Source organism: Vicugna pacos, unplaced genomic scaffold (assembly GCF_048564905.1).
Source record: "Vicugna pacos unplaced genomic scaffold, VicPac4 scaffold_138, whole genome shotgun sequence".
NCBI lineage: Eukaryota > Metazoa > Chordata > Mammalia > Artiodactyla > Camelidae > Vicugna > Vicugna pacos.
In genome coordinates, this window is record NW_027328818.1 from 65,597 (window position 1) to 92,420 (window position 26,824).

The following is a 26,824-nucleotide window of genomic DNA, read 5'->3' on the forward strand; positions in this document are numbered from 1 at the left end:
CCCAACCCAAGGGAGTACTGAAGCAGTGCATTGCTGCCAGGTCCAGCATCTCTGCAGAGTGGCCTCTGCCCTTGAATGACCCCCTTCCCAGGGCCTTTCTTGCCCGGACACCACCACACCCCAGGCTGTGCCAGAGCTCTTGGGCTCTGCGTGTCCAGGGCACACAGGTGGCACCTGAGCCAGGTGTCCCCTGGGCCTCAAGGGAGAGAGGTCTACTTCTGCATCAGGGGAAGGTGACCCCACAAGGCTGGCAGGACACTCTCAATATGGACCTCCAGGAGCCCTGGGAGCAGTTTCCCTGCAGGTGTTAAGAGCCATCATCAGGAGGGCAGGCCCCTCTTTGTGCAGACCATCCAGCAGTGCTGGGCCCACGTGCTGACCTCAGAAATCTACATGCCCCCAGGATACCCCAGGCAACCTCACAACTTCATCACTTGGTGACCTGGGTACCACGAGCTCCTTGGCCATCCCATGAGGGTGGTCCTTGCAGGCATGGTCTCCAGGTTCTCCCGTTGAGAAATCCCCCTGGGTTTCTGTGGTCACAGAGCAGACACCAGAAGATTCTAGTCCTGCAGTGACCCCCACAGCAGTCAGCTCCCCTGTGCATGTCCAGGGACAAATGACAGCAATTTATTGCCAGGTACCGTGATGAACAAGGGGGTGGGATTCCATACTAAGTTCAGGATCCTGGTAACTCACTCTGCACCCCAAAAAGCTTCCATGAGAAATGTGTGTATTGGGATGTCTGTGCCCCTAGAAGAGCTGTTCCTGAGGGTTCCTGGGACCCTCCAGCCCCTCTCTAGGTTCTCAAATCCTGGGTCTAAATTTCTATCTGCCTCTTTTGGTGTACGGCCACCTGTGTCTCGTGGTCATGGGTCACTTTATTGCATGACTTGGCATGTTCTTAGTGCTCGTCGTCCACCCCTGCACTAGACTCCCAAGATGTTCCCACTGACCCTTGGCTCCCTGGGTGGCTCAGGGGGCCCTAAGTCTGCACCCTTCACTCTCCTCCTCTACCCCCACCTCTGGGGCCACCCCTAGGTGGACTTGGAGGTGTTTGTAAATGAGTCTTACACAAGGACATGTCTGGACAAAGCAGGACCCCACCCCCGGAAAACTCACCTGCTCCCTTCTCAGAAGAGGACCCCACAGCCCCACATTGCCTCCCAGGGGTCTACTCAGGACACAGTCCCCCAGTTCTGGGCAAGGTGTCTCCCTGGAATCCTTGCTTCCAGGAAGAGTCTCTCTGTCCTTCTTCAGAGTTTAGAGGTGTTCCCATGTCCCTGACCACCAAGATGCCCAGCACAGTCCCTTCAGTGACCTGGAGAGACAAGTAACTTATGTGGCCACAGGTCTCACAGGACACACCTGCTGGGACCCCAGGCTAAAGGGCTGTCCTTCTGCCTTCTCAGGTGTGGCTCCCGTGGTATCTTTTTGCAGGGGGCCCAAACGGGGAGTGTGGCCCAAAGCAGTTCATGGGGCTCTCTGGGCAGGGAAGACTTGGGCCAGGTGGCCTTGCCTGGTTTCCCTGCTGGGCCACTCTGAAAACCCCCGCTCCTCTGGCTGTGGCTGGAGGCCCCTCAAACCTCAGGGCGGGGCTCTTTCTCTCAGCCTCCACTGACTCCAAAGCCACGCTGGTGCTGGCGAGGGGAAAGAGCTTTCTTGCCTTCTTTTGGCCAAGTTGCCACAGGTGGATGCTGCGGGGAGCTGGAGAGAGAGGTAGCACTTGCTCAGATGTGAGTGGTTAAGCAATTTGACACCCTGTCAACTAGCCTTAAACATTGGAATGAGGTCTTTCCCGGTAAAGCTGGAAGTTACTTTCAGTAACTTGTCTAAAGATTTCTTTTTTTTTTCCACTTAAAGACTCATAAAACCTCTCCCAGGTCATTCCTGGTATGGACCATTATCCAGGGATCAATCAGGAAATGCAGGAGGAGAGGGGTGGGGGTGGGGGAGAGGGGAGGTTAGATCAGAGCCCACGGAGAGGAGATGCCCCTCCCAGGAGCCTCACACTGGGCAGTGGCTTCTGGCATCCAGCTCTCCTGTTCTCAGGCCCATTCCATCTGCGGGGTTTTCCAAAAACATAATGGTGGAAGGGCCATGGAGGACACCTAGAACTTCCAGAATAGACAGGGGGAGCAGAGTTACCATGCTGGCCCTGGGTTTGGAGACAGACCTGCAGTGGAGACCACAGGCTTCTGAGAAGCCAGTTTCGAAATAAAGGCAGTATGCACTGGAATACCCGGCTCGAGAGAGTGCTTCATCATAGACATGTAATTTACATAGTTCTCACCACTAAATTCTGTGTTCCCAACACGCTACATGAATGACGGCTTCAACACACATTCATTTCTGAGATGTGAAAAAGTGCAGAGCCGCTCTTTCATCCTGCATAATGGGCATGGCTACACTTAAGAACACTTACCAAGATTTCTCAGCAAGAGCCAATTTCGAAATAAAGGCAGTTTGTGCAGGAAAACCCTGTTGGAGTGAGGGCTTCCCCATACACATGTAAGTTATAGAGTTCCCCTCACCATGAAACGCTGTTCCCAACATGCTACATGCATGAAGGCTTCGACACACATTCAGTTCTAAGCTGTTAGCATGTGGAGAGCCGCTCTTTCATTCAGCACAAAAGGCATGGTTACACCCAGGAAGATTTACCCAGATTTCTCAGCTGCTTCCTTCAGCCAGATTCAAAATAAAGGCAGTTTGTGCTGGGAAAGCCTGTTGGAGCGTGTTCAGAGCTGTTTCGGGCTCTGTCCCAGCTGGAGGGTGCAAAGCCCAACCTCCAGAAAGAGGGACCAGGACCCCACCCGCCAGGTGGTGTTGCCTTTGTAGGGGAACAGTGATCTTTGGGTAAGATATATTGCGGCTCTCTCTAAAAACTGCTTTGACTTAAGTTTGCATCCTAGTCACCAGTTCCAGGACAACAGAAAAGGCATACCCTACATCCCTTTGCACTCAACTCTTCCCAAAAGAGCAAATATTTGTCCATGAAAATACCAGCTGCTCTTCTAAGGCCCACTAAATACCCAGCAGTGTGGGCGGTGCACTCTTGATCAGGGACAGGAGGAGAGGGAACAGCGGTCCTCCTGCAGGCTTGGCCTGGTGTGGCAGCTGCGCTGTGGGTGCGTGGTGGGGAGGGAATGCAGGGAATCCTGTTTGAGGGGCCTCTGTGCACGCCTGCATTATAGTCTGAGGTTTCATACAAAGGCTCCAGGCATCCTAACTGGTTAGATACAGCCCCCACCCTTGGGCTGGAACCACCAGGAGATAAGTACCTGTAACAGGGACGGTGCCTGGTGTGGGGAGAGGTCATGGGACCCTCCGGGGGCAGGGGCGGTGGTGCTGGGGAAGGCAGGGGATGCAGTGAAGGGTGGAGGGAGCAGGGTCTTTTGCTTGGGGGTGCGAGTTCTTTGGGAGACCACAGGGAATGGCACACATCATCCCCACCCTATACCCCAAATTCCTAGCCCCGCCAACACAGGGGCTGCTCTGCACCCTCTCAACGTGGCTCTCCTGTAAGACCGCACCCAACCAGGCATCTGGCACCCTGCCCTACCTCCCCTCTTGGGACAGATCCCGTCTTCTTGGAAACTGCCTAGCAGCGCGTATTCAAGGCCGGCAGCCGGCCTGGCGGATCTGCACTTCAGGTGCCCTACCTGGCCAGACGTGCCTGCCTGGGCTCAGTCCTCTATCTTGCCCACAGGTAGCCTGGGTCCACTTCCGGTGCAAGCGGAGGCCGCGGAGCCCAGGCTGAGCCCCGCACACAGACAGGTGAGGTTGCCCCCGCCCCGCTGCCCCGCCGCCGCGCCCACTGTTGGCAGCATTGCCCCAGCCTCCGGCCGGTGCCACCTGCAGCTGAGGACCTCCGCGCAGCCCCGCCCGCCCCGGCCCCGCCCAGCTGCCCCATAAGCCTCCCCCCACCCCCGTCCTGGCCGCGCCCTTGCTCCCATTGGCTCCGAAAGTTCTGCCCTTGCACGTCTAGCATCGGGGGGACGCAGACGCAAGCGCTAGGGGAGGGCCCCGCGGCGTTGCCATGGATAAAGACGCCGCGCTCCTCGCGGGCTGGCGTGCGCTTCTGGGGCAGGCAGCGGGCTCCGGAAGTGTGCAGCTGCCCGGGGCCATGGCGGTGTTTGCTGCTGGGGATGGCGGCTTGCTTGGCCGGGCCACTAGTTCTGGCCGCGTCAGTCGGCGGCCGACATCCTTTCTGGGGCGGCGTCTCACAGACGGTAAACGTACGGCAGCGCCGTTGGCGGGGCCAGTGGACATGGACCGGGGTGGGATCCGGGTTGGTGTGGCGGCCGGGGAGGGCTGAGGTCATGATGGCAGCCCTTCTTGGTGAAACAATAAAATGAATAGCCATTTTCACAAGACCTCTGAGTAAATCTACTAGGGAACTTCATCCTGGACTGAGGAAGAGGACTGGGGAGTAGGGGGCATTCAGGGGCACAGAGAACCATGGGCCACCTGTCCCACGATGGACTTTAGACTCACCCTCACCCTTCAGGAACTACTAAATACACACAGACAGAGTGCTATGGACAAGATTTTTTTTTTTTAAACAAATCCCTGAATCCCTAGCTGGTCTTGTTTCTACCCATACACAAATGGCTTATGTGCATAATGTTTCACTAAAGCCTTAAAATATTATCACCCCAACTTGACACATCAAGAAACTGAGGTAGAGAAGTTTATCACATTCTCCAAGATTAGAGAGAGGCCACGTCAGACACCGTATTTAAATCCAAGCCCTGCTCCAGTGCTCACACTAGAAAGTGTGACATACTGCCCCTTTCCTGCCCTCTCCCTGCAATCAATCTCTGAAGAGTCTTTTCTGTGTCACCTGGAATCACAATCACATTCATTTTCCACAAAGAGCTGTGTCACTCCTTGGAGGACTTTTCAAAATCTAAAGGGTTGGTTTGAGAGGAGAGATTTGCATTTTCTGTTTCTCAAAGGAAACATGGCTTTAAAAGAAACTGAAAAGTAGTTATCTAGTCTAAGCCCTCATTGTGCAGAGAAAAAACCGGAGGCTCAGAAGAGATGAGGAAAGGGCCTTATTAACAAATATTGCCTCAGTGCAGCACCAAGCCAGACCTGGCACTTCTAGGGGAGGATCTGGAAGGCCCAGGAGAATGAGTGTTAGAAAACAGAAAGAGAAGAACTTGCATACAAGGCCCCGTCTCTTCACCACCATAACATGAATTTCCACCAAATTACCCAGAATGGGTGCAGCCAATATTAAGTTTGTCAAAAGAGGTTATAGAATTCTCAACCACAGTGGAAATTCCAACATTTACTGTGCTTTTATTCCAGTTCAAGCATCAATTCAGTGGGCACTCTGTACCAGGGACTACACGAGGCCTGGGGTTCTCCCAAATACAGATCTCTATTACCACGTGTGCAAACCACATTAAGGCCACCAGAAGAAAAGCGCCCACAGATAAGATGGAATTACTGAAACTGAAAGCAGCAAAAGAGCATATATTACTAGGAAAAACGGTGCTCCTAGTAATGGACACATGGACATAGAATGCAAACTGTGTTTAGCAGGCAGGAAAGGGGGGATTAACAGATACAAATTAGTAAATATAAAATAAATGACAAGGACCTGCTATATAACACAGGGAACTATATTCAATTTCTTGTAGTGATTTATACTAAAAACAATCTAAAACATATATATATACATATGCATATGTTTATAACTGAATCTCTGCTGCACACTTGAAAATAACACTGTAAATTGACTACACTTAAATAAAAAATAATTTTAAAAAATAAGTAAAATAAATGCAACGCCATTAAGAAAAAATAAAAGAACTCTCTAATCACCTTAACTGTAGGTGGTCGAGAAATCTAGCTGCAAACACCAAGTCCACTGGATCACTCCAGCACTGGCTGTCACTCTTTCTGACCATCAGAGAGTCACTTGCTTCACTGAGGTTACTATTCTCTTCTGTGAAAGGCTACAGCTGCAACTAACGATGTATAGAATCTCATCATTCACAAGCCCAAAAAGTAGTGAGAACTTCACATGGGCCAGGCTCTGGTCAGATGAAAAGATAGGGTCCCAGATATATTCATGGGTAGAAGAAGTTTATGCCATAAAGTTATAAATTCTTCCTGTTTTGATAGACAGATTCATTTCAATTCTGGTTAGAATTCCTACCAGATTTTTCTTGGAATATAACAAGTTAATTTATGGTCAGGAATAGCCAAGAAATTTCTTTAGAACCACCACTTGGGAGGGGTGGATAGGTCATTCATTTCCACTGCTCTTTCTGAAGTGATGAAAACGTTCTGGAATAATAATGGATGCACCACTGTGAATATGCAAAAAGCTGCTGAATTGTACCATTTAAATGGATGGAATTCATGGTTTGTGAACTATATCACAATAAAACTGTCCTATGAAAATTATTTCTTGACAATTATTTTTCAGTTTATACACTAGTCTGTCCCACAATTTAAGAAAAACAAAAAACCTAAACAAGCCAAACTATGCCAGGAGCACTTTAGGACTGCAATATGCCTGGGTCTCCAAGGCCTCTGGTGGTGCTGTTCCTGTTAACACACACTAGCTGGGCTGGGCTAGTTAGGGACTGTAACTATCTTTTGAAAATCGAGGATCACTCCTTTCACCCTGGGAGAGGGAAGGAAGGAGGATGTCACAGCCTCATGCCTTCAGCACATTTTTAACAGAACCAAGCCCTGCTTTCACCACTGCAATCCCTCTCACTATAAAAACACGTGACATCAACAAGCACCGCCATCATAACACCTGAAAGTGTTCAAGGTACTTACCTGAGGCAGAAACATGGAGGGGGGAGACAGAACCTCGCTTAGCAGTGACGCTCCCTTTTCCCGACTCCACCAGGAGAAGCTGGGCGTTAGAGCCGGAGGCTTTCAGCCCAGGTAGCAGCGCCCACGCCACAGAGCTGGTCCTCAGGGAGCGGGAAAGGGAGAGCAGGGCAGCCCCGGGGTCGCGGGGCAGGGAAAGCGGGGAGGGGGACGCGGGCTGCAGCCTCGCTCGGAGGACAGCCCCAGCCCCAGTCCCAGGCGCCCGCCCCCGTCCGGGTCCGCAGACCCCGCCCGCCCGGGACACAGCCCGCCCAGGGGCGGGGACGGGCCGCCGGACGAGAAGAGGAAGCCCGGGAGGAGAGGACTAGCGGGAGGGAGAGGGGAAGGGGACGCCAGCCGCGGACTGAGGGGATCCCGGCTGGGTGAGAGATGGCAGGTGCACACCAGGCCCTGGACACTGTGGCCGGGACGCCGGGGCAGGTGGCGCTGGCAGAGGGGTCTGGCCTGAGCAATTCATCTGAACACGGGCTGACTAGTGCCCTTGGGGTCTGTGACAGGCGGACCGCCCTCCCGCAGCCGCCTGACCCCTTTCCCAGGAGCCCCCCACCTTGCACTTCCACAGTCAGAGGCCCCGACCCCAGGCAGGAACCAAAGGCCTACCGGGCGACGTAGTTGAGAAGCCTTTGGGCCCGATCCCCGGCTCGGATATGGAGCTCCCAACCAGCGGACCACTTGGCACTGACTGTGCATGCGCAGGAGGGCCAGCGATCCTCTCTGGGTTCTGTGAGAGAAGGTGGGACAGCGAGGGAGGGAGAAGATGGGAGCGGGTGGAGAGGACGGGAAAATTGGAGGGATACAGATGGACAGGATGAGCAGAGAGAAGGAAGGGATCTGGAGAAGGGAGGGTCTTAGCGGAGTTGGAGAAAAAAAGCTTTACCTCTGGGGCACCCCTAGGCGGCAGATCTGCCTCTGTACCCTTCTGTTACCCTTCAAGCCCCGCAGCTCAATTTTACCACCGTGATCCAACCCTCCGTCCGATGCTTCTGCAGAAACCCTAGGGAGATCACACCCGTTGCCCCCACGCGGAGCTGGGTTTTCTGTTGCTCTGAGAACCAAGCACCCGCAGGTGTTGTCGCTCAGAACTACCTTGGGAAGAGCACATATTCCCCTTTTACACGCTGGGAAACAGGCAGGCAGGATCTCTGCCTTAGCTCCACTGTCCCAGGTGTTGGGCTGGCGGGGAGCGGGATGGTACAAGATCAGAGCCCCAGACAGAGCAGACTGCCTGAGTGTTGGTGCATAGTCCCCATCCCTCCTGGGTAAACCATACCCCACCCTAGTGGAAACATCAAGGGCTCACAGTAGTTCCCTGGGTGTGGGAGAGCTGTCCTCATGTGAAGGAAAAGTCCAGCTGGGCTAACAAGCTAAGTCACAAATCTAAGTGTGATAAGTGTCAGTTTACTGATCTAAATTCTGCTGGGCTATCTCGTAAATCTGAAGTTTAGTGTCAGTTTATTGGCCTAACAACCTAACTCGTAATTACAAGCTCAACAAGTGTCAGTAATGTGATCTGTTACAAATTGATAAGCTCCAGTGTACTTATTCCTTGCTTTTTGTTCTTTGAGCCTTATTGGCTAATCCCCCCTTACTTGAAACTAAGCCTTTAAAACCTCATGTGCACGTCTTGGAGGTACTCAAACTTCGGAGACGAAGCCCCTCTGAGCCCACCGGCATAATAATTCTGAGTACTCCAACACTCCGATTGGTGCTTTTGTCTTGGCTGGCCTGTTTCCATAACACTCAGCTCCAGTGCCCAGCTTTCTAGGTAGATAGGAGTGTTACCAAGTCGAAATTAATTCTCCTCAGTGCAGGACAGGCCAATAAGTTGGGAGACCAGATGTTGGGGCATGGAATAGCAAGTTTCTGTAGACCTAGATGGCAAACTAATGTCCTGGAAAACCATCTCCCCAAGTCACAATTCAGGCTCCTTTCCTATGTGCTTGGTTAGTGCAAACTTCTTAGTGTAGGAATTCCTTCTTGTTAGAATCCTTTCTTCTTGCAGCTATCTGCGTGGGTCAGATCCCTGTAAACCTCCAACAAAAGAAACGTTATTTTCTATTCTGCAATTTGCTATCTTTTAATGAATGAAAAAGTGTTAAATATCCTTAAAGGTCAGAGCCTTCAGAATAGGGTCTCCTGTTTATTTCAGGCTCTAGGCAACATTGTTTTACAAGCAAGATGAAGCCTAGGTGACAGAGCATAGGGTTAAATTCAAAGGAACAAATCTAATATGGAGTCAGATTTGTTCTGTTATATTACCCGGCCAGATGCCACTTGAGGATTTAAACCCCTTTAAGTTAAAAATAACTAAAATTTTAAAGGAATTTACATACATAGGTGGGAATGTGCAAAGCATATCTGGAAAAGCACCCAAAGGATAGTAAACAGAGGCATCTCCAGAGAGGGCTGAAAGAACAGAGGATGAGGGAAAACATCTTTCACTTGTGTATTTTTGTTCTCTGAGTTTTTTTTAAACCATTTCCTTGTATTTCTTTTTCAGATAAAACAAATGTGTAATGGACCAAAGGATTAATTAGCTTAGTAAATACAGCAGCCATGGAATCACTAGTCATCACTTTTGATTTAAGCCAGAAAGCATTTTTTGACTCTCTCCAATGTGCTCTGTCCTGTTTTAAGACTTCTATTAATATTATTATTATTATTATTATTATTATTATTATTATTATTATTATTACTATTACTACAACTACTACTAATATTACTATTACTATTATTACTATTATTTTATGAAATAATAACACGGTTTACCTCACCCCTGCCCATGGCTGGTGGAAAACCAACCGAGTTTTTCTTGAGTTGTTTTCCAAGGAGTAGAGATGAGTTTATAAACAGAACACATCTTCAGGGTAAAACAGGCAGAGTGCTTTTCCAGCAGGCCAGAGAGCTATGAAGTGTTTTCAACAGAGGCGCCCAGAAGCTGAGAGAGAAAGCCTCCAGGACACTACAAAAAGCTGCCCAAACTGCCGTCTCCATGGTACTACTGAAATAGGAAAGAACAAATCTGACTTCATATTTGATCTGTTTCTTTGAATTTAACAAAGCCAAGTTAATATCCTCCGGTCTTTTCATGGGTTATGATGTCACAGAGGAAACGGACAGGTCAACAAGGAATCACTCTGCCGTGATCCCGGAGCCGGGGAAAGGGATGGGCTGCAAGATGTATGAAGCAGCCGCAACTGTGCCCGTGCTTCTAGGCAGGTATCCAAAATCGCCTCGACAAGGTGTCAAACATTTGTGCCCATGCCCTCATCAACAGACATGTATTAAAGACAAATGGAAACATATAAAAGGCCAATACCCTTGCTGGGTACACCGTCCAAAGAACAAAGTCTCAGTTTGACAACTGGCCATCTCGGTTCCATGGGATTCATTCTTGGAGAACCTTAAAAACCACTCTTCTGTCCTCAAGAATTGCTGCATATTTGTCCTATCTTTGGCTAAGGGATGGAGCACGTTCAAGTGAACTTTAATGTCTGCACAGATTTGACTGTCTTTTTCCAGGTTCACTTGTCCATTCCAAAGAGGCTTGAGCTATGTCCATCTTCCGTAAGATCTATTCCCTCCAGTGACAGCTCATTGAGCCTGCAATTAAAAGCCAAGTGAACAAGACTGTCCTCAGCTAAAAAGTTCACCCACCCTTCACTGTTTTCTTAATCTCCTCTCCTGGCTAATTGCAACAGACTAACACCTCCCTCCACCAAGATACCCAACTATGTCATTTTTCTCCCCAAAGAGAAAATAAGGTCCATAAAAGAGGAGACAACTCCATAGTCACCTCTGAATTCTTAGCATATAGTAATGTCAATAAATACAACTCAGATTATTGTTAGTTTCCTTTAAAACCTTTCTGGTTATTTCAATGAGACCTTGGAAGAGAGGTGTTTGCTGTCCAGTATCTTGATCCACAAGACTCTGGAGGCCTTTTTCGGAATAGCTGTTCACTGATTCATTCAAAACACAACTTATCAATCAAGGAGTAGCTGTGGTTTTCTGCCAGGAGTTTGTGTTCACTCTCATGCCAGAACAGCTTTAAACTATATCCTTAATTTGGATTTGTTATTTTTCCCCTCTTCCACCAAAATTGACTTTTCTTACTTTCTTGTCTTGAGGAATTTTTTTTTCCTATTTCACCCTTTAGTAAAGCAAGATTCTCAGGAAGGGCTTGGCCCATTTTATGATCACCCATCCAACTCCTAGTGTGAGAGGTCTGGGGCTCACCTGCTTCCCTCCTGTCAAGGCAACTGAAAATCAGTTCAGGAGCCCACCAGCACACCACGGCTTCTAACGCTCACGTATCTCTCAGAAACCCTGCTTTCTCGTTTGTCTTGGCTTCTGAGAATTTTCCCTCACTTTCTTGACAATGAGTTGTGCAGCTTGAAAGATGAGGAAGGAAGGTTTTATTTCTCAATCAGCGTTTTAAGGAACTTGTGTAATGAAGGTTTTCAGGAGTTTCTAGAACCCTCCATTGCCGAGACAGAAAACACACTAGACATTTTCTAAATTTAGTTCTCATTTGCATGTTTTTTTGCTTTTTTTTTTAACTGCTAACAGACATTTTTTAATTAAAAAAAAAATAAGGCCCCAAAAAGAATAGAACACTGAAGGGGCAAACAAATTAACGGGCAAAGACAGAAAAATGATAACTACTCTACAAAGTTAATATAATACATACACTATGTATCAGATCAGCAATTCTCAGTAACAGCTAATTGAAACATGACCATGAGGTAAAATTTCTCTCCTGTCAGGACATGGCCAACAGAAAATACAATTAAACCAACAAACTAATATCCTAAGTCTGGCGAGGTACAGAAGGCTACAAGCTAAATGTGTCTTATTCTAGAAAAGAGGGAGTCTCACCAGCTCTTTTCTGTGGAGCCTGAGCCCACGGGAGGACGGTGAAGTGAGCTCTGTAAGTACACAATTAGCAAAGTGAGTGATGAATAAATAGACGTGAGCTTTGATGACAGGGATAATACTACTATTCGTTTGTCCTTTAAAGTATGACTTCACGTTCAGTGATCAATACTTCAGCGTCCTTAGGAGTTGAGATTTTAGGAAAATGCACAACCTGGGCCCAGATCTCCTCTTTAAGCTCGTGACACTGCAGTTAGTTGTCTCAAAGGCAGCTCCAACTCCACATGCAAAGAGCTGACTTCACGGTGTTCCTCCCATAGCCGTCCTTACCAGGGCCCCTGGTCGGGGGGTAAGGTCTCCCTGCGTCTCCCAACTCAGGCCCATCACTCACAGATGTGAATGGACCCCTCCTTCAGGGACCAGATATCCTCAGACTCCGAGTCCCACTACCCTCAACTGACCTACCAGATACTCACTGGCACTCACTCAGCACTGACTCTCTGCTGGAGACCACGCTGCACACTGCACAGTGTATCTCACTGGATCTCCACAATAGTCCTGGGAATTGGGTACATCACTGCTTCAATTGATTAGATAAATTGTTTCACTTCCTTGCGTGCGTCCTTCAAACTGACACGGCTACTAAGCCACAAGCCTGGGCCTGAAAACCACTTGAAAATTGGACACTGCTACACCTCGCAGCCACCCTACTCTGACTCATCACATCATCTCCTGCCAAGCCTTCTAAATGTTTCCAAACATTCTAGAAGACAAATATGAACTATGAGAGCACCCCACTCTCCTACTTAAAATCTGTCAATGATGGTTCACTCCCCTTAGGAGAAAGCCCAACCAGGCCTGAGCACAGCCTAAGGCCCCAGTATCCGCTTTCCCTGCACGGCCGCGCCGCCTCACCCACCACGCAGCTCTACACGTGCCGTGTCTAGGACAGGGATGCTGACTCCGCACAACCCAGGGCTTGTCTCACTCCAACAATGATCACCTTCTTCAGTGTTCATCTTCTTCATTGCTGACTCTCACAAAAATGTTTTCTCATGATGAATCAATATCTTTTTCCTTACAACTGCCCATCATTAATAATGAGCTCCTCCCAAAAGAGAGAAGACCTAATTCTCAGTCTCCTTATCTGTAAAGTGAGAATAACAAGGAAATATGTGAGGTTTCAAGAGAAATAATATTCATGTGAGGCTGAGGGACAATTCCATCATACAGTAAGCATTCAATATGTGCTTACTTAATATTAATAAGAATATATTGCATTCTAGCAACCTTCAATCAATGTTTTATGACTTTGTCCAACAGACTACTGACAAACTGTTGGACGAACCACTTTGAGCAGATCAGCACAAGCATACTGGGAGAGGTAAGTGCTGACTCCAGTTACAGCTGCAGCCACCCAGCACTACGGGGCGGGGGCAGTTTGCTCAAACTCTTACATGTTGCTTGAGCATTTAGTTCTCATTATAGAATAAAGACAGTTGTTCTTTAGTCAAAGCTCCTGAAACATAAATCTTCAAAGATTGATGCAAATTAGGTTTCAAGTACAACACTCTCACTAGAATTTATTTGAAAATTATAGTCTTAGCTACTCCGCACATCAAAAGGGCATAATCTTAATGTATCTGACTAAATACACTGAAAGGGTTGTTTAAAAGTAATTAAGAAGAAGCCATTCAGAATAAGCTCTCAGTATCATCTGCACAAAGACCCACCCAAGGGTCTCATTTCTCACTTCCACATAGGTGTTTTCAAGTAGCTTACCTTGGGTCTTGGTTTCTTATAACACGGGGCGGGGAATAGTTGTGGATAGATTTATGTAGCAAATATATACCAAGGGTATTTGTTGTGAAGGAATTCTACAAATAAGAAGATTGATACATAGTCCCACCCATAAGAAATTCAGCCTTTCCATTTACAACAGCATTAAAAATAAAGTGAGAGATACATTTAACAAAAATTTACAAGATTTGTACATTGAAATTTTTGAAGTATCACCAGAATAAATTTTAAAAGATCTACATATATGGAAGACATCCCATTTTCATGGAATGATTGACAATATTATTAAAAATGTTAAGAATCCTCAAAGTGAACTATATATTCAGTGGAATCCCTATCAAAATTCCAGCTGACTTCTATGCAAAATTGAAAAACTGATCCCAAAATTCACATGGACGTGCAAGGGGCCCAGGACAGCAAAAACAACCTTGAAAAAGAAGAGTAAAGTTGGAGGACTCACTTTAAAGTGTACTAAAATGCTATAGTACTAAGTCAGTATGATACTGGCATAAGTTTGGATAAATAAATCTAAAAGACACAATAAAAACCCACGGGGAAAAACTTACATTTACAGACACTTTTCCACTAGGGGGCCAAAAACACTCCATTGAAAGAATAGTCTATTCAACTAATGGTTCAGGGACAGCTGGTTATCTGCAGGCAAAACAATCAATCTGGAATCTGAACACCCATATTTTATATAACAAATAAAATTAATTGAAAATAGATCACAGACAGAAATGTAAGAATTAAACTTATAAACTTTCTAAAAGAAGACACAGTATAAATCTTTGTGGGCCTAGGATAGGCTTTGGTTTCCTAGATACAAAACCAAGAGCACAAGTGATAGAAGGAAAAAGCAGATAAACTGGACTTCATCAAAACTAAAACCTTTTTCTTACAAAGGACATCATCAAGAAAGTGAAATGACAGGGGAAAAGGGTATCTCAAGTCAGAGAGTGCGTGCTTTGCAAAAAAATAAAATAAATCTTTACATCTAACTACCTCCCTTGTAAAGAAATTGTTTTAATGTTTAAAAAAATATAGTCAAAGACAATGTGCAGAATAGAAGAAAAATTTTGCAAAGCATGTATCTAATAAGAGAGTAGTATCCAGGATATATAACGAATGCTTACAACTGAACAATACAAAAAAATACACCCAATTTTTACATTTACCACGAATTTAAATAGATATACAAATGGCCAATAATCATATGAAAAGATGCTCAGCATCACTAGGGAAGTCAAAAACAAAATGAGATCTCATTTTACACCCACTAGGATGGTTATAACCAAAACATGGACAATAACAAATGTCGTTCAGGAGGCAGAGAAACCTCATATGCGGCCAGGGGAAAGGAACAATGTTGCAGCTTCTTTGGAGAAGTCTGGTATTTCCTCAAAAGCTTAGAGTTATATGTCTCAGCAATTCCACTCCTACATATAGAGTCATCTCTCAATATCCTTGGGGGGTTGGTTTCAGGAACCCCACACCCTGGATACCATAATCCAAGGATGTTCGAGTCCCTTTACAATCAACCATCTGGATTCATGTAGTGGAAACTACAGATATGGCGGGGCAAATGTACAGCCAACAGAATGAAAACATATTCTCATAAAAAATTTCACATCAATATTCATAGCAGTATCATTCAGAGTAGCCAAAAGTTACTAACAATATCCATCCATCAATGAACGGATAAACAAAATTACCAAGAATAGGCCCACAAACTTTTGGTCATTGAAACTTTGACAAAGGAGGTGAGAAAATACAATGGAGTAAAGACAGCCTCTTCAGCAAATGGTGTAGGGAAAACTTAACAGCTGCATGTAAATCATTGAAGTTAGACTACTCCCTCACAGAATATACAAAAATGAATACAAAATGTGTTAAAGACTTAAACATGTAGACAAGACACTATAAACCTCTTAGAAGCAACCATAGGCAAAACATCTGACATACATCTCAGCAATGTTTTCCTAGAGCAGTCTACTCAAGCAATAGAAAAACAACCAAAAATATACAAGAGGGATCTAATTAAACTTACAAGCTTTTGCACAGCTATGGAAACAGTAAGCAAAACAAAAAGACAACCAACCTATGGAATGGGAGAAAATATTTACAATAAATGAAACTGCTAGGGGCTTAATTCCCAGAATATGTAAACAGTTTTTACACTTAATAAGAAAGAAAAACAAACAATTCAATTCAAAAATTGGCAGAAGTCCTAAAGAAACATTTCTCCAATGAAGACGTACAAATGGCCAGTAGCCACATGAAAAAATATTCAATATCATTATCAGAGAAATGCAAATCAAAACTGCAATCAAGTATCACCTCTCACCAGTCAGAATAGCCATCATTCAGAAGTTCACTGACAATAAATACTGGAAAGTCTGCGGAGAATTGGGAACACACCTACACTGTGGTGGGGATACAGTTTGGTGGAGCCATTGTGGAAAAGTGTATACATGTTCCTCTAAAGACATAAAATTGACCTCCCATATGAACCATCAATTCCACTCCTGGGCATATATCCAGAAGGAACCCTAATTGAAAAAGACACCTACACCCCAATGTACACAGCAGCACTATTTACAATATCAAGACATGGAAGCAACTGAAATGTCCACTGAGAGATGACTGGATAAAGAGGTTGTAGCATATTTGTCCAATAGACTACTATTCAGCCATAAAATAATAATAAAATAGTGACATTGGCAGCAACATCAATGGACCTGGAGAATGTCATTCTAAGTGAAGTAAGCCAGAAAGAGAAAGGAAAATACCATATGAGATTGCTCACATGTGGACTCTAAAAAAAAAAATAGAAAGAAACAAAAAAATAAACCTATCTACACAACAGAAACAGACACAGAGACATAGAAACCAAACTATGGTTACCAGTGGGGAGAAGGTGTGGGAAGGAATAAACTGGGAGTTCAAGATTTGCAGATACTGAGTATGTAAAGAATAAACAGCAAGTTTATACTGTATAGCACAGGAGAATATATTTAATATCTTATAGTAACTTATGTTTAAAAAGAGGATGAAAATGAATACAGGTAGGTTCCTATTTAGCTGAAGTGTTGTGCTGTACACAAGAAACTAACACAAAATTATAAACTAACAAGACTTCAATGAAAATATTTTTAAATAGACCAAAAACGAAAAAAAAAGGAAAAGGATATTATCAAGCAAAAAGAATAAAGTACTGATTCAGGCTACAATTATGGATGAACCTTGAAACTTTATGCTAAAATAAGCCAGACACAGAAAGCCAAATAGTGCCCTTTAAGGTGAACTGTATCTAAGCGTTTATTGTACTACTCCTGTAAATTTTCCGGAGGTTTGAAATCTATCAATATCAAAATAAAATGTATTATGCATTAAAAACTTAAAACGCTTCCTCACAGGAGGGCTTTAATTATTAAATGCAGAAACGCATATAAAGCTCTTGGAAAAACAATTTGCACGTCCACACACAGTCACTGCTGTCACTGCCACTCAGAGGGTGGTGACAGCGCTGATGAGAGCTGCCTCCACTCGCTCCCCTGCAGAAAGGAGTGAAGGCCTGAGCTCTGACAGGCAGGGTGAGCGTGAACCTGAGTCATACACAGCCACGTTCCAGACTCTGCGTTACCCAACTTTCTTATACAAACTGCAACATGTAATGTAAACACGCTAGAGAGATGTATCTTAAACACAGGGAATACAGACAATGTTTTACAGTAACTATAAATGGAGCATCTATTGTACACCTGAAACTAATATCATATTTTAAATCAGCTATATTTTTATGAAAAATTAAAAAATATTTTTAAAGTGTTATCACTTTAATATTCAATTCGGTTTTTAAGTTACTACTAAACAGCTCAGAATGTATAAAAGCATTTAATTGTGCTGTTTGCTTACATATTTATTTACATTCAGCCTCTTGCTAAAAGAGAATTTAAACAATTCTGTTAAACACAGCTTAACAACCATAACAACAAAAATGCAAAACGGAGAGTGAAGAGAAAATGGAGATTCAATACTTAAATGAAACCAGGGGGAGGTAAACTCATAAAAATGGATTCCATGAAGTCAGGGCAAGTGTTAAGGCTGACTAGAAATTCAGCTGTAGGATTCTTGGCAGCGAAACCAAAAAGAAAAGATGATGGGGCGGGTGGTAGAGCGTGTGCTTAGCGTGCACGGGGTCCTGGGTTGAAGCCCCAGGGCTTCCACTAACAGGTAAATACATCTAATTAACTGCCCCCCTAAAAGATCACCAAAGAAAAGAAAAAGAGAAATTTCTTTCCCAAAGAACCCTGATATTAAATTTGGATTAAATATTAAACAAAAGAAAAAAAGAAAAATTCAAAAGATAAGTGACACTGAAGGAAAACCACAGCTGGCCTAACAAGCTAAGTCACAAATCAAAGTGTGATAAGTGTCGGTTTCCTGATCTAAGTTTTGCTGGGCTACCTGGTAAATCTGAAGTTTAGTGTCAGTTTACTGGGCTAATAAGCTAACCCGAAAATCCAAGGTCAACAGTTGTCAGTAACGTGATCTGTTCCAAATTGATAAGCTTCAGTGTACTGATTCCTTGCTTTTTGTTGTTTGAGCCTTATTGGGTATTAGCCCCATACTTGTAATTAACCCTATAAAACCTCATGTGCACGTCTTGGAGGTGCTCAGAGCTTTGGAAAAGAAACCCCTCTGAGCGTGCCAGCGTAATAAATCTCAGTACTCCAACCCTCTGTGTGATTCTTATTTCTTGGCTGGCCTTTTGTTTCCATAACAACACAAGCGATAATGCCCGTGAGATAAATCTGGGGAGGCTGCTGGTAAGTCGCCATGTCTCACGTGGGAAAATCTGAAACATCCTTCTCACCACTCAGAGTCATCATAAGCCCACACCACACCTCCTGAAGTTAAATGCAGGAGCACGGTTAGGGCCCGGCCTTTGCTGTCTTTGTGTCATCACAGTGATACAGGATGGAAGGGGGAAGAGCACAGCCATTCAAGGAAGGCCGCAGCAATTGACATCAAAATGGTGAAGGATTCAACCCCCAATAGGCCTTGAGGCTCAGGATGAAGAGATTTAACTTCTAGCAGATCTTGAGATTCAGTAAACATCCATTGTAATAGTAACCTGGTGAATAACATGCCCCAGGCACCATGGCAGTCCCAATGATAGCCACAAAAGGTCAAAGGGTGGGAAATGGCCAACTCCCAGGGAATCCTAGCCCCTTGCCCTAAGGCTGGTCCTTCTACTTATTAGCATATGAAACCACCAAGCCCAAGAAAACAAGCAACACAGCGCCACCTCGCGGTCACCACTCTCTGTCCCTCTTTGGAGAAGACAGACCTTCTGTCTGTGGGGTGTGTACCTACTTCTAATCTGTGCATGAAGCCCCCACACCTCGTGACGTTTCTCTTGCATTTCAATGTATCTGTCTGAATATATATACCTTTACTCAACACTGGCTTGCTCTTGAATTCTTTACTGCATGAAGTCAAAGAACAAAATCTGGTGGGGCACATCCCAGGGGCTCAACGAAAGCCTGGGACACAGCCCTTCTCATGCCCAACGTTTTTTATTCTTGTATCAACAGGACTGGGCTGTGAAGTGACGTCTGAGGCCCCAGCTAAGGGACAGAACCAGCTTCCAGGGTTCCAATTTGCGGGCAGCCTCTCCCCCAGCTTGGGCCTTGGGGTCTGCCAGGTTCTCTGTGTTTCTCTGTTGTGCTGACTCCCCAGCCATACAGCGTACTCCTAGGCCTGTCCCCACAAAACCCTTCTCTCCAAAATACAAGCACGTCATGTCACAATCCTCTTGTTCAACCAGGAAATGTTCAGCCCACTTTTTTCCTCCCCAATAAATTACCCAACTGTCCTCCCTCCCATCACATCACTTCTTTCTTTGTGAGAACTCTGCACTCGCCACACCCCATCATGAACACAGGTGTCTTGCTGGCTGTGACCGAGATGTTTCTTTCTCACACAGCAAGCGTCCTTTCACTTTCCCCTTGTTACCTTAAAAAAGCCTTTCCTGAGTCACCCACCCCTCTGATTATGAACTCACAATGTGCTGAAGTTGCAGTCACTATGTGCATACATCCCAGTTTTGGCTAGGTTTCCATCACAAGATCTTCATTAAGGAGCTGCATCAAGAAGTTATACAGGGTATTCTAACATCAGAGTGGAGGAACCTGCAAAAAATTTAAACGGCTTTGAAGAGAGTGTTAACCAGGGACAGAGATGTCGCGGGTTCTAGTCAAAAGTGTCATGAGGAAAAATGTTCTCCCAAGGCTCAGAGTGGCTTCTGAACACAGGATCCTCAGGGAGGAGGTGACAGGCAGTGATTAGGGTGGGTGATACAGGTGACGCTCCCCCAGCTGGGGAAGAATAGGTTTTTTTCTTGTTTTCCAAACAATTTCTTACTACCTTTTTCTCTTATTGCCACATACCATTTCCTACGAATTAAGCATATCAATGTCAGTCATTTGGGCCACTTGGGAGAAGCTACACGATGCCATTCACAGGGATGGGGCATGACAGCCACACCAGTCTAGGTTGAAAGACCAGTGGGGGTATTTGCAAGGTAATCACGGGCATGCAGCAAACTCCCCAGCTTCAATGACCTCATCTCAAAGCTGGGGTCAATAAAACTACCAAGCAAATTGCGTGAAGATTATGGCCAATGTTTACTAGGTAAGTACCCGTGAAAACTGCCGCTTAATGGGGAATGAGTACGATCAATGAGGCCCTGTCTACCTGCCCACACGCGCCCTGCCTTCCTGCCTTGCTGCAACAGCAGAACTTGTTTAGCTGAGATGAACACCCCCAGAGCAGCCCAGACGGGAAAGCTCCCAGCTCTGCACGGCGAGACGTGTTCCTTTCCTTCTCAGAGCTGATCACAGTTTGCTGTCGTCTGTTTTTATGTTTATCCCTTTTGTAACTCCCTCTCCTCCGGAGTTTTTGCTCAAGCAGCACAGGGCCAGGTGTGTCTTGGGTCCTGCCGGATATTCTGGGCAGGGAAACAGCCAACTCCATATCTGGCTCTGGTGCTGAACGGAGAGAGCAGAAGGCCCAGGGGCCCATGCTGAACTGAGGCCCCTGCACCCAAAATTATGGTCTGACCTTGGGCAAATTACACAGTCTTCTTTACCCTGAGATACCTCATCTGTCCATGAAAATAACTGCCCATGTCACACAGAGTTACAAGTACTAAAGGAAATCAACAAATTCACAACCTAGCCAAGGGGCTACAAGTGCATCCTCAACAGACAAATGCTGCCTTTACGGCTCTGACGCACGCTAAGCGGGGCGGCCCCACACAGTGAACACTGCTACGTGCCAGGGTGTTAAATGCTTCATGTGTGCTATAATACTCTTTAGATCTTACAACAATCCCAGGAAGAAATGAATATTATCATGCCCATTTCACAGATTCACCAACAGGTTGAGAGTATGCATTCTATTCCAAGGCCCTATGGTGAAGAAATGGCAATTTAAACCGGAATCTGGGCCCAGGCCTTGGCTCCATCTCTCTCCCATCCACCTGACCACTTCCCTATGAATTCCACCTGTCCAATATAAAAGTTTGCAGCCGGCCATCTCTTAAAAGCAATGTGTGCCACCGTTTGTCAATGTTGTTTAATTACCATAAACTGTTCTCAGAAACCACTACAGTAAAGAAAGTTGGACTTAAGGAATTCTGCATTGCGTTCTCCTGCAATGTGCAGGATCCCTTTCCTACACCTCCAAATCCAAGTGTATGCTTCCTCCATGTTTATGTTTGCACACGGCTTATTAAAGCAGAAGGTACCTGCAGTAATTCCATCTCGGTTGCTTTCCAAGTTTGCAGATTATCCATATTCGGTCTGTGAACGAAAATACTACAATGTGAATGAGAATACTGCAACCATATCAGTAAACAAAGAATACTGATACCAATTCATTAAAGGCTTCCGCCACTCCCCGGCGAGGACAGGCCTGCAGCCCAGCCACTGCAGCAACTCACAATGGTGCCCTCTGAGCAGACTCAGAATAAAAAAGGACGGGCTACTGGCCCGAGATAGCTAGGTGCTTGTCTAAAAAATGAATTCAGTGAGTCCTAATATTTGTTTCCTCCCATTCATACAAAATCACTAAATTCTTGAACTTGAGATACCTGGCTTTCTTTAGATAACAAGTAATCTTTTATTGTTCCAACAACCTGGTCTTTGTTGTAAATCTCCTATATATCCTAGCTCTTCCTCAACCTCTTGGGAGCAGTCCCTCAGAGAGTTCTGAGAGACGGTCATCCTGGCTCGAGTCCTCCCGCCAAATAAAACATAACTCTTAACTTTTAGGCTGCACATGTATTTCAGTCAACAGTTTTGGACACCATGAAGCACCACAGCAGATTTCTCTCCACCTGAACTCTCCAAGTAACCAGAGCCTTGGTACCAGCAGTGGCCCTTTGTGCTCATCCGCCTCCTCGGGGGGTCCAGATGAATTTGGCTGAGTCTCTCCTGGTTCTCAGATCTCACATATTGGTTGATGATCCTAAGTTTTATCTGGCGGTGTATCCAGGTACGTGGCCCTCCAGTTGAAAGAAACTGAGGTGAATTACCCACCCAGTGGAGACATCCCGAGTGGGTCCAAGTTGAAAGACACTGGGTTCAGGACTGAGTGGTTAGGTAAGAGGCTGGTCTAATGTTTTCCTCAATTTGGTTACCTCCATTGAATTTTTCAGGATAAAAGTAAAACTCTTATGAGGAAACTTTCAACTCCAAATGTTGGACCATCCTCCTGGCTGGTAACAGCATTCTCGGGTGACAGGGAATCTTCCAGGAGTGGTAGACACAAAGACTTCATGCCACAGAGTTGTCCCTGTGGGAAATCTTACTAGCAAATTTATTCTGAGAACCCGACCTTACAATGGGGAATAGAACTTTCAAAAAAAAAAAATAAAGAACAGAAAAGTAAAGAAAAAGAAATGACAGATTGCCAGTCTCCAAGTAAAACCCCAGCCAGAATTATGTACATACAAAACTTACAACATTAATCGGGAATAAGAAAAAAAAACAAACTCACTCTGGAAATAACCAGGCCTGATAAAAACAATTTTTGGCATTCTGAACTTATAAAAACAAAATCCCCTTTAGTGGGAACTTGGATTTCTCTTCCTGTGTCCTTGAAATGTAAACGTTTTATCTTTCTCTGGATGTTTTAAGTGTGTGCATGTAAGTATATATATGTTTAGTTTAGTTTTTAAAGGAAACCTTGGACTCTGCCATACAAAAGGTTCAAGTATTGTGTACATACGGTGGCCACGCAAATAAATTGGGATTCTAAGCAATTCTTTGATTGTACCAATTTTCAGATATTTTGCCATCTTAAACTTTGTTGCATCAGCCTGGACCACGAAGGCTTTAAGCTTTTGGAGAGTAAACCTTTGAATTTTATTTAGGCAACACCCCGACTCTCATGTGGAAGGGCCTCTTCATCTTATTGGTTTAAAATCACTATATATATATATATATATTTATATATATATAAATTGATGGCCATATGATGGATTTTTTAATTTGGAAAAACTTTTTAATTGGTGAAAGTTTAAAGAGATCTCATTATAAACGGCTGTTTTATTGGTACCTATTAAAATAAAGTTTAAATGCAGAAAAATATATCTAATGTTTAAACTAAGAACTCAGATATAAAAATATAACTGGTTTGAAAAGCTACATTTTTGTTTTTCCTTTCTGATAAATGTTTCTAGAGATGCTAATAAAAACTTAGTATAATTAATGTTAATTAGGTTGAATAACTGGAAAAAGGATTGTAAAAATGTCAAAAAAACAGATAAGTGGCTTATCCCAAAAGGATAAATATTTTTATATGGTTATTTTGAATGAGATCAATAAAATGGACATTTTTGGAATTACATACAGGGTTTTGATACTACACTACGTAAAGTTAAAAAAAAAGGGCCAAAGAGTTCACCTACTCCCTCCCAACATTAAAGTTCAAACAAGTCCGTTTTATTTACCACAGTTTAAAATATATTTATATGTAGACAGAAATACTTGATCAAGGATTGGGACAACAGACCAATTAATGAAATTAAAAATCGAGAAGGGCCTAAGCTCTTTGGCTGAAACTTGGGCATCCTAGAGACTTCTATAAAATTATATACAATGTACACCCACAAAAAAAAGGTTTGTGTCACTCCTTCTAGAAATAAGAATTATTGATTAAACTTAATAAATATAAAAATTAAAGGTATAAGATTTAATAAAATTGAGATAAAAGTTTGTGAAATTGGTATATTTAGATGGTCTTTATATAAACCTTTTGCTTATGTTGTGGGATAGATATGTTTCAGTGGAAAAACGCTTCCCCTTCTTGGTATTATAAGGCTGGGCACATGTCTGTCCCTCTGAAAATATTAATTGAACAAATTAAAGGAAACCAATATAGTTACTTGAGACGTCCAATATAACGTAAATCTAAAAAGTAATTTGAGTAGCTAAAAAAAAAATACAGGTTTACCCTGGGTTTAACTTATAACTCAAGGAAAAGAGACCTTAATAAATGTCTTATGCAAGCTTTGGAAGACAAAATAAAGAAAACCTTAGTTTTAAAACATGGAATTCTTTGTTTACAGCTCTTCTCACTGATACAAAAATGCCAATTAAGGAGATAAAATTGGGTCTGGGTGACAGAGCAGTTATCTGGGGACCTGGAAGAGAGTGTCTTTGTCTTGCAGATCAGAAATATAAATACAACAAACAGTGACCTAGGACTGAGCCTAATTAGCTCAACGAAATAAAACTTGAGGCCATGAAATTTTTGGCATTTTAGAACTCAGAACTCTGACGGGTCCTTCAGACTTTGTGAGGAAATCTTAATTATCTGTTTCATAAATAGTAAGCCTTAGTGATTTGAGCAAGCAAATTCAGCTTACTCCAACTATTATTATAAATATAAGTAAGTTTTAAAGTGAAGCTATGAGATCTCTAGCTTTTGTCTGTTTATAAGCCTGCATACAGATTATAGAAGTGAGATATTTCTACTGCTAAAAAAAAAAAAATTTCGAAGTCAAAGAGCTCTGCTTAATTGATGTAAAAATATAAGAGCTTAAAAATTAAGTATTTTTAAAATAAAAACTTAACAAATTGACTTTCAGTGTCATGTGAATTGGAAAATATTCAATATTAAGGTAATATTTGATATTGTTTAGTTTAAGTATGTTCTAATAAATATAGACATCTTTAAAATCATCCATCTTAACTATAATACCTTTACTGTACCTAGGTTTAATGAAAGTCAAATAAGATCCTGTTATATCTGTTGCAGATTTGTCAAAAAAAAATAACAGTAATGTGCTGTGGTAAAATTTTAAGTAAATTAAATGCAAATGAGATGAGAGCTTTGGGTAAATATTTAAAATATATTTTTAAAATGTATGCTTAAAATAATCTCTAAATGTTTGATATCTTTAAATTCTAGAGTTGTGCTAAATTAAGTTAAATGACAAGATTTTATTAAATATCTATGCCATTTTCAGATAAAATGATTGAAATATGAATTACTTAACATTTAACTTCCTCTTACAGTGAAACTAAAGGTGTTTAGAAATATTAATAAATGGTTGGTATCACACAGAAATAGTCTCTATTAGTAAGGGAATGATCTCAGTATCCTAGGAAAGTAATATAAATGCGTAAAGGAAGATGTAAGAATGGAATAATACTTTGTTAATGAAAAATAGTGACTTTCTCCTGAAGCTGGTTACCTCTGAATGGAAGACAAAATAAGGGACACACTAATATAAGTATAGAAAGCTGTGGAAGGCTTGTGGAAAAGGAACCCTGAGGAAAGTTTTGTACGTGGTCAGAATTGGCTAAGTTAAGAATCAAATTGGGCAACGTAAATGAATCTTAGAAGTTAGCTGGAACAAGATTAGATTTGGTTTTCTCTCTGTTAAGAGGAAAAAATTTTCTTAAAATATTAATCCACCTTCAGTAACAGATTGTAAAACTTCTTATACCACTTAGCTGATCTGTTCTGCCTTTACATTTGACATATTTTCTTGTTAATGAATTAGTACTACATTACAGTGATCTATATGTTTATCTGATCAAGTGTTCTGAAATCTTTCAAAAAGCTCCCCAAATATAAAATTCTAATTAATTAAATAAAAATTAATTTAATTAATTAAAATCCTTTTAATCTCCAGTTAAGTTTGGGATGCTACAGAAGGCCCCTGAAACATCCCAAAGAGAGATTTTTAACTATAAAGTTTCATTTGGCATTTTAAATAACATGGAATTGTCAAATGAATCATAAAACTTCTAAGGTTATATTGAATGAGAAATATTATTAATATAGGTATTGTAGAAATTATATGGACTCCCTAAAATTCTGGTTTATCTGAAATGTTACCAGTGATAATTATGGGTATAGTGAACAGGTTTCTTTATTGATTATAGTGTAATGGTGTTTAACCATGCTTTTAAATCTTTTGTCATTTATAGACAGTTAATTGTTTTCTTATGATGGTTTTGCAAAATGCTTTCTCTTCAAGGAGATTTACTGATTTCTAGTAAATTTCAAACTACAGCACTGAACTAAACTGGGTAAGAAATTTTAAAGTTCTAATGAAAACTCTCATTAAAAGAATTAGTTACATGGGACTGATTAACCAGCTGAATATGGTTATAATTTTTGATATTGTTTGAAATACTACTGCCTTTTAACCTGTTTCCCAGACATAAAGAATCTCTTCTCCTTAAGCTAGTTATGGTTCACAGCAATTTGATAAATTATAACTATGTATACAGACTTGGAACAGTTATCTTTTCTCTCTATCTGATCCCTCAAAAGACTAAAAATACTTAGGTCCCCAGTGGCTCTATCAGACAAATTAGGGAGATCATCTCCTAAGAGATATAGGAGTATAAAGGTATTTTAAGGATTTTAAAGAGAAAAGAATTTACCTAATTCTGTAAGGCAAAAATCCATGAAAAGCCTTGACGTGGCTTTCTTGGCCTTAGAAAAGCTTATTAACATTCTACCCTGAGACTCCGTATTAAAACTTCCAACACAGTCAATTTAAAAAGCCTATATGATCAAATAATCAGATTTAATTTGTAAACAAAATTAATCTTGATTTGGCTATATTTGAGAAAACTGAGGGTAACTTTAGAGAGAAAAAAATTATATTTTAGTCGATATTAAATTCTAGTTTTGTTAATTGAGGTCCATATTTACTAAGACACTTCCCAGATCATTC

General features: G+C 43.0%; 1 long non-coding RNA gene across 1 annotated transcript; it reads right to left on the reverse strand.

Annotated features, from left to right (window-relative positions):
* Window positions 1-10,251: 10,251 nt before the first annotated feature.
* On the reverse strand, window positions 10,252-19,733 carry LOC140695101 (uncharacterized). The gene is made up of 3 exons (XR_012070790.1): window positions 19,622-19,733; window positions 12,752-12,895; window positions 10,252-10,473 (listed from the first exon to the last, which is right to left on the reverse strand). It is a non-coding gene; the product is annotated as an uncharacterized lncRNA (long non-coding RNA).
* Between the last annotated feature and the right edge of the window lie 7,091 nt (window positions 19,734-26,824).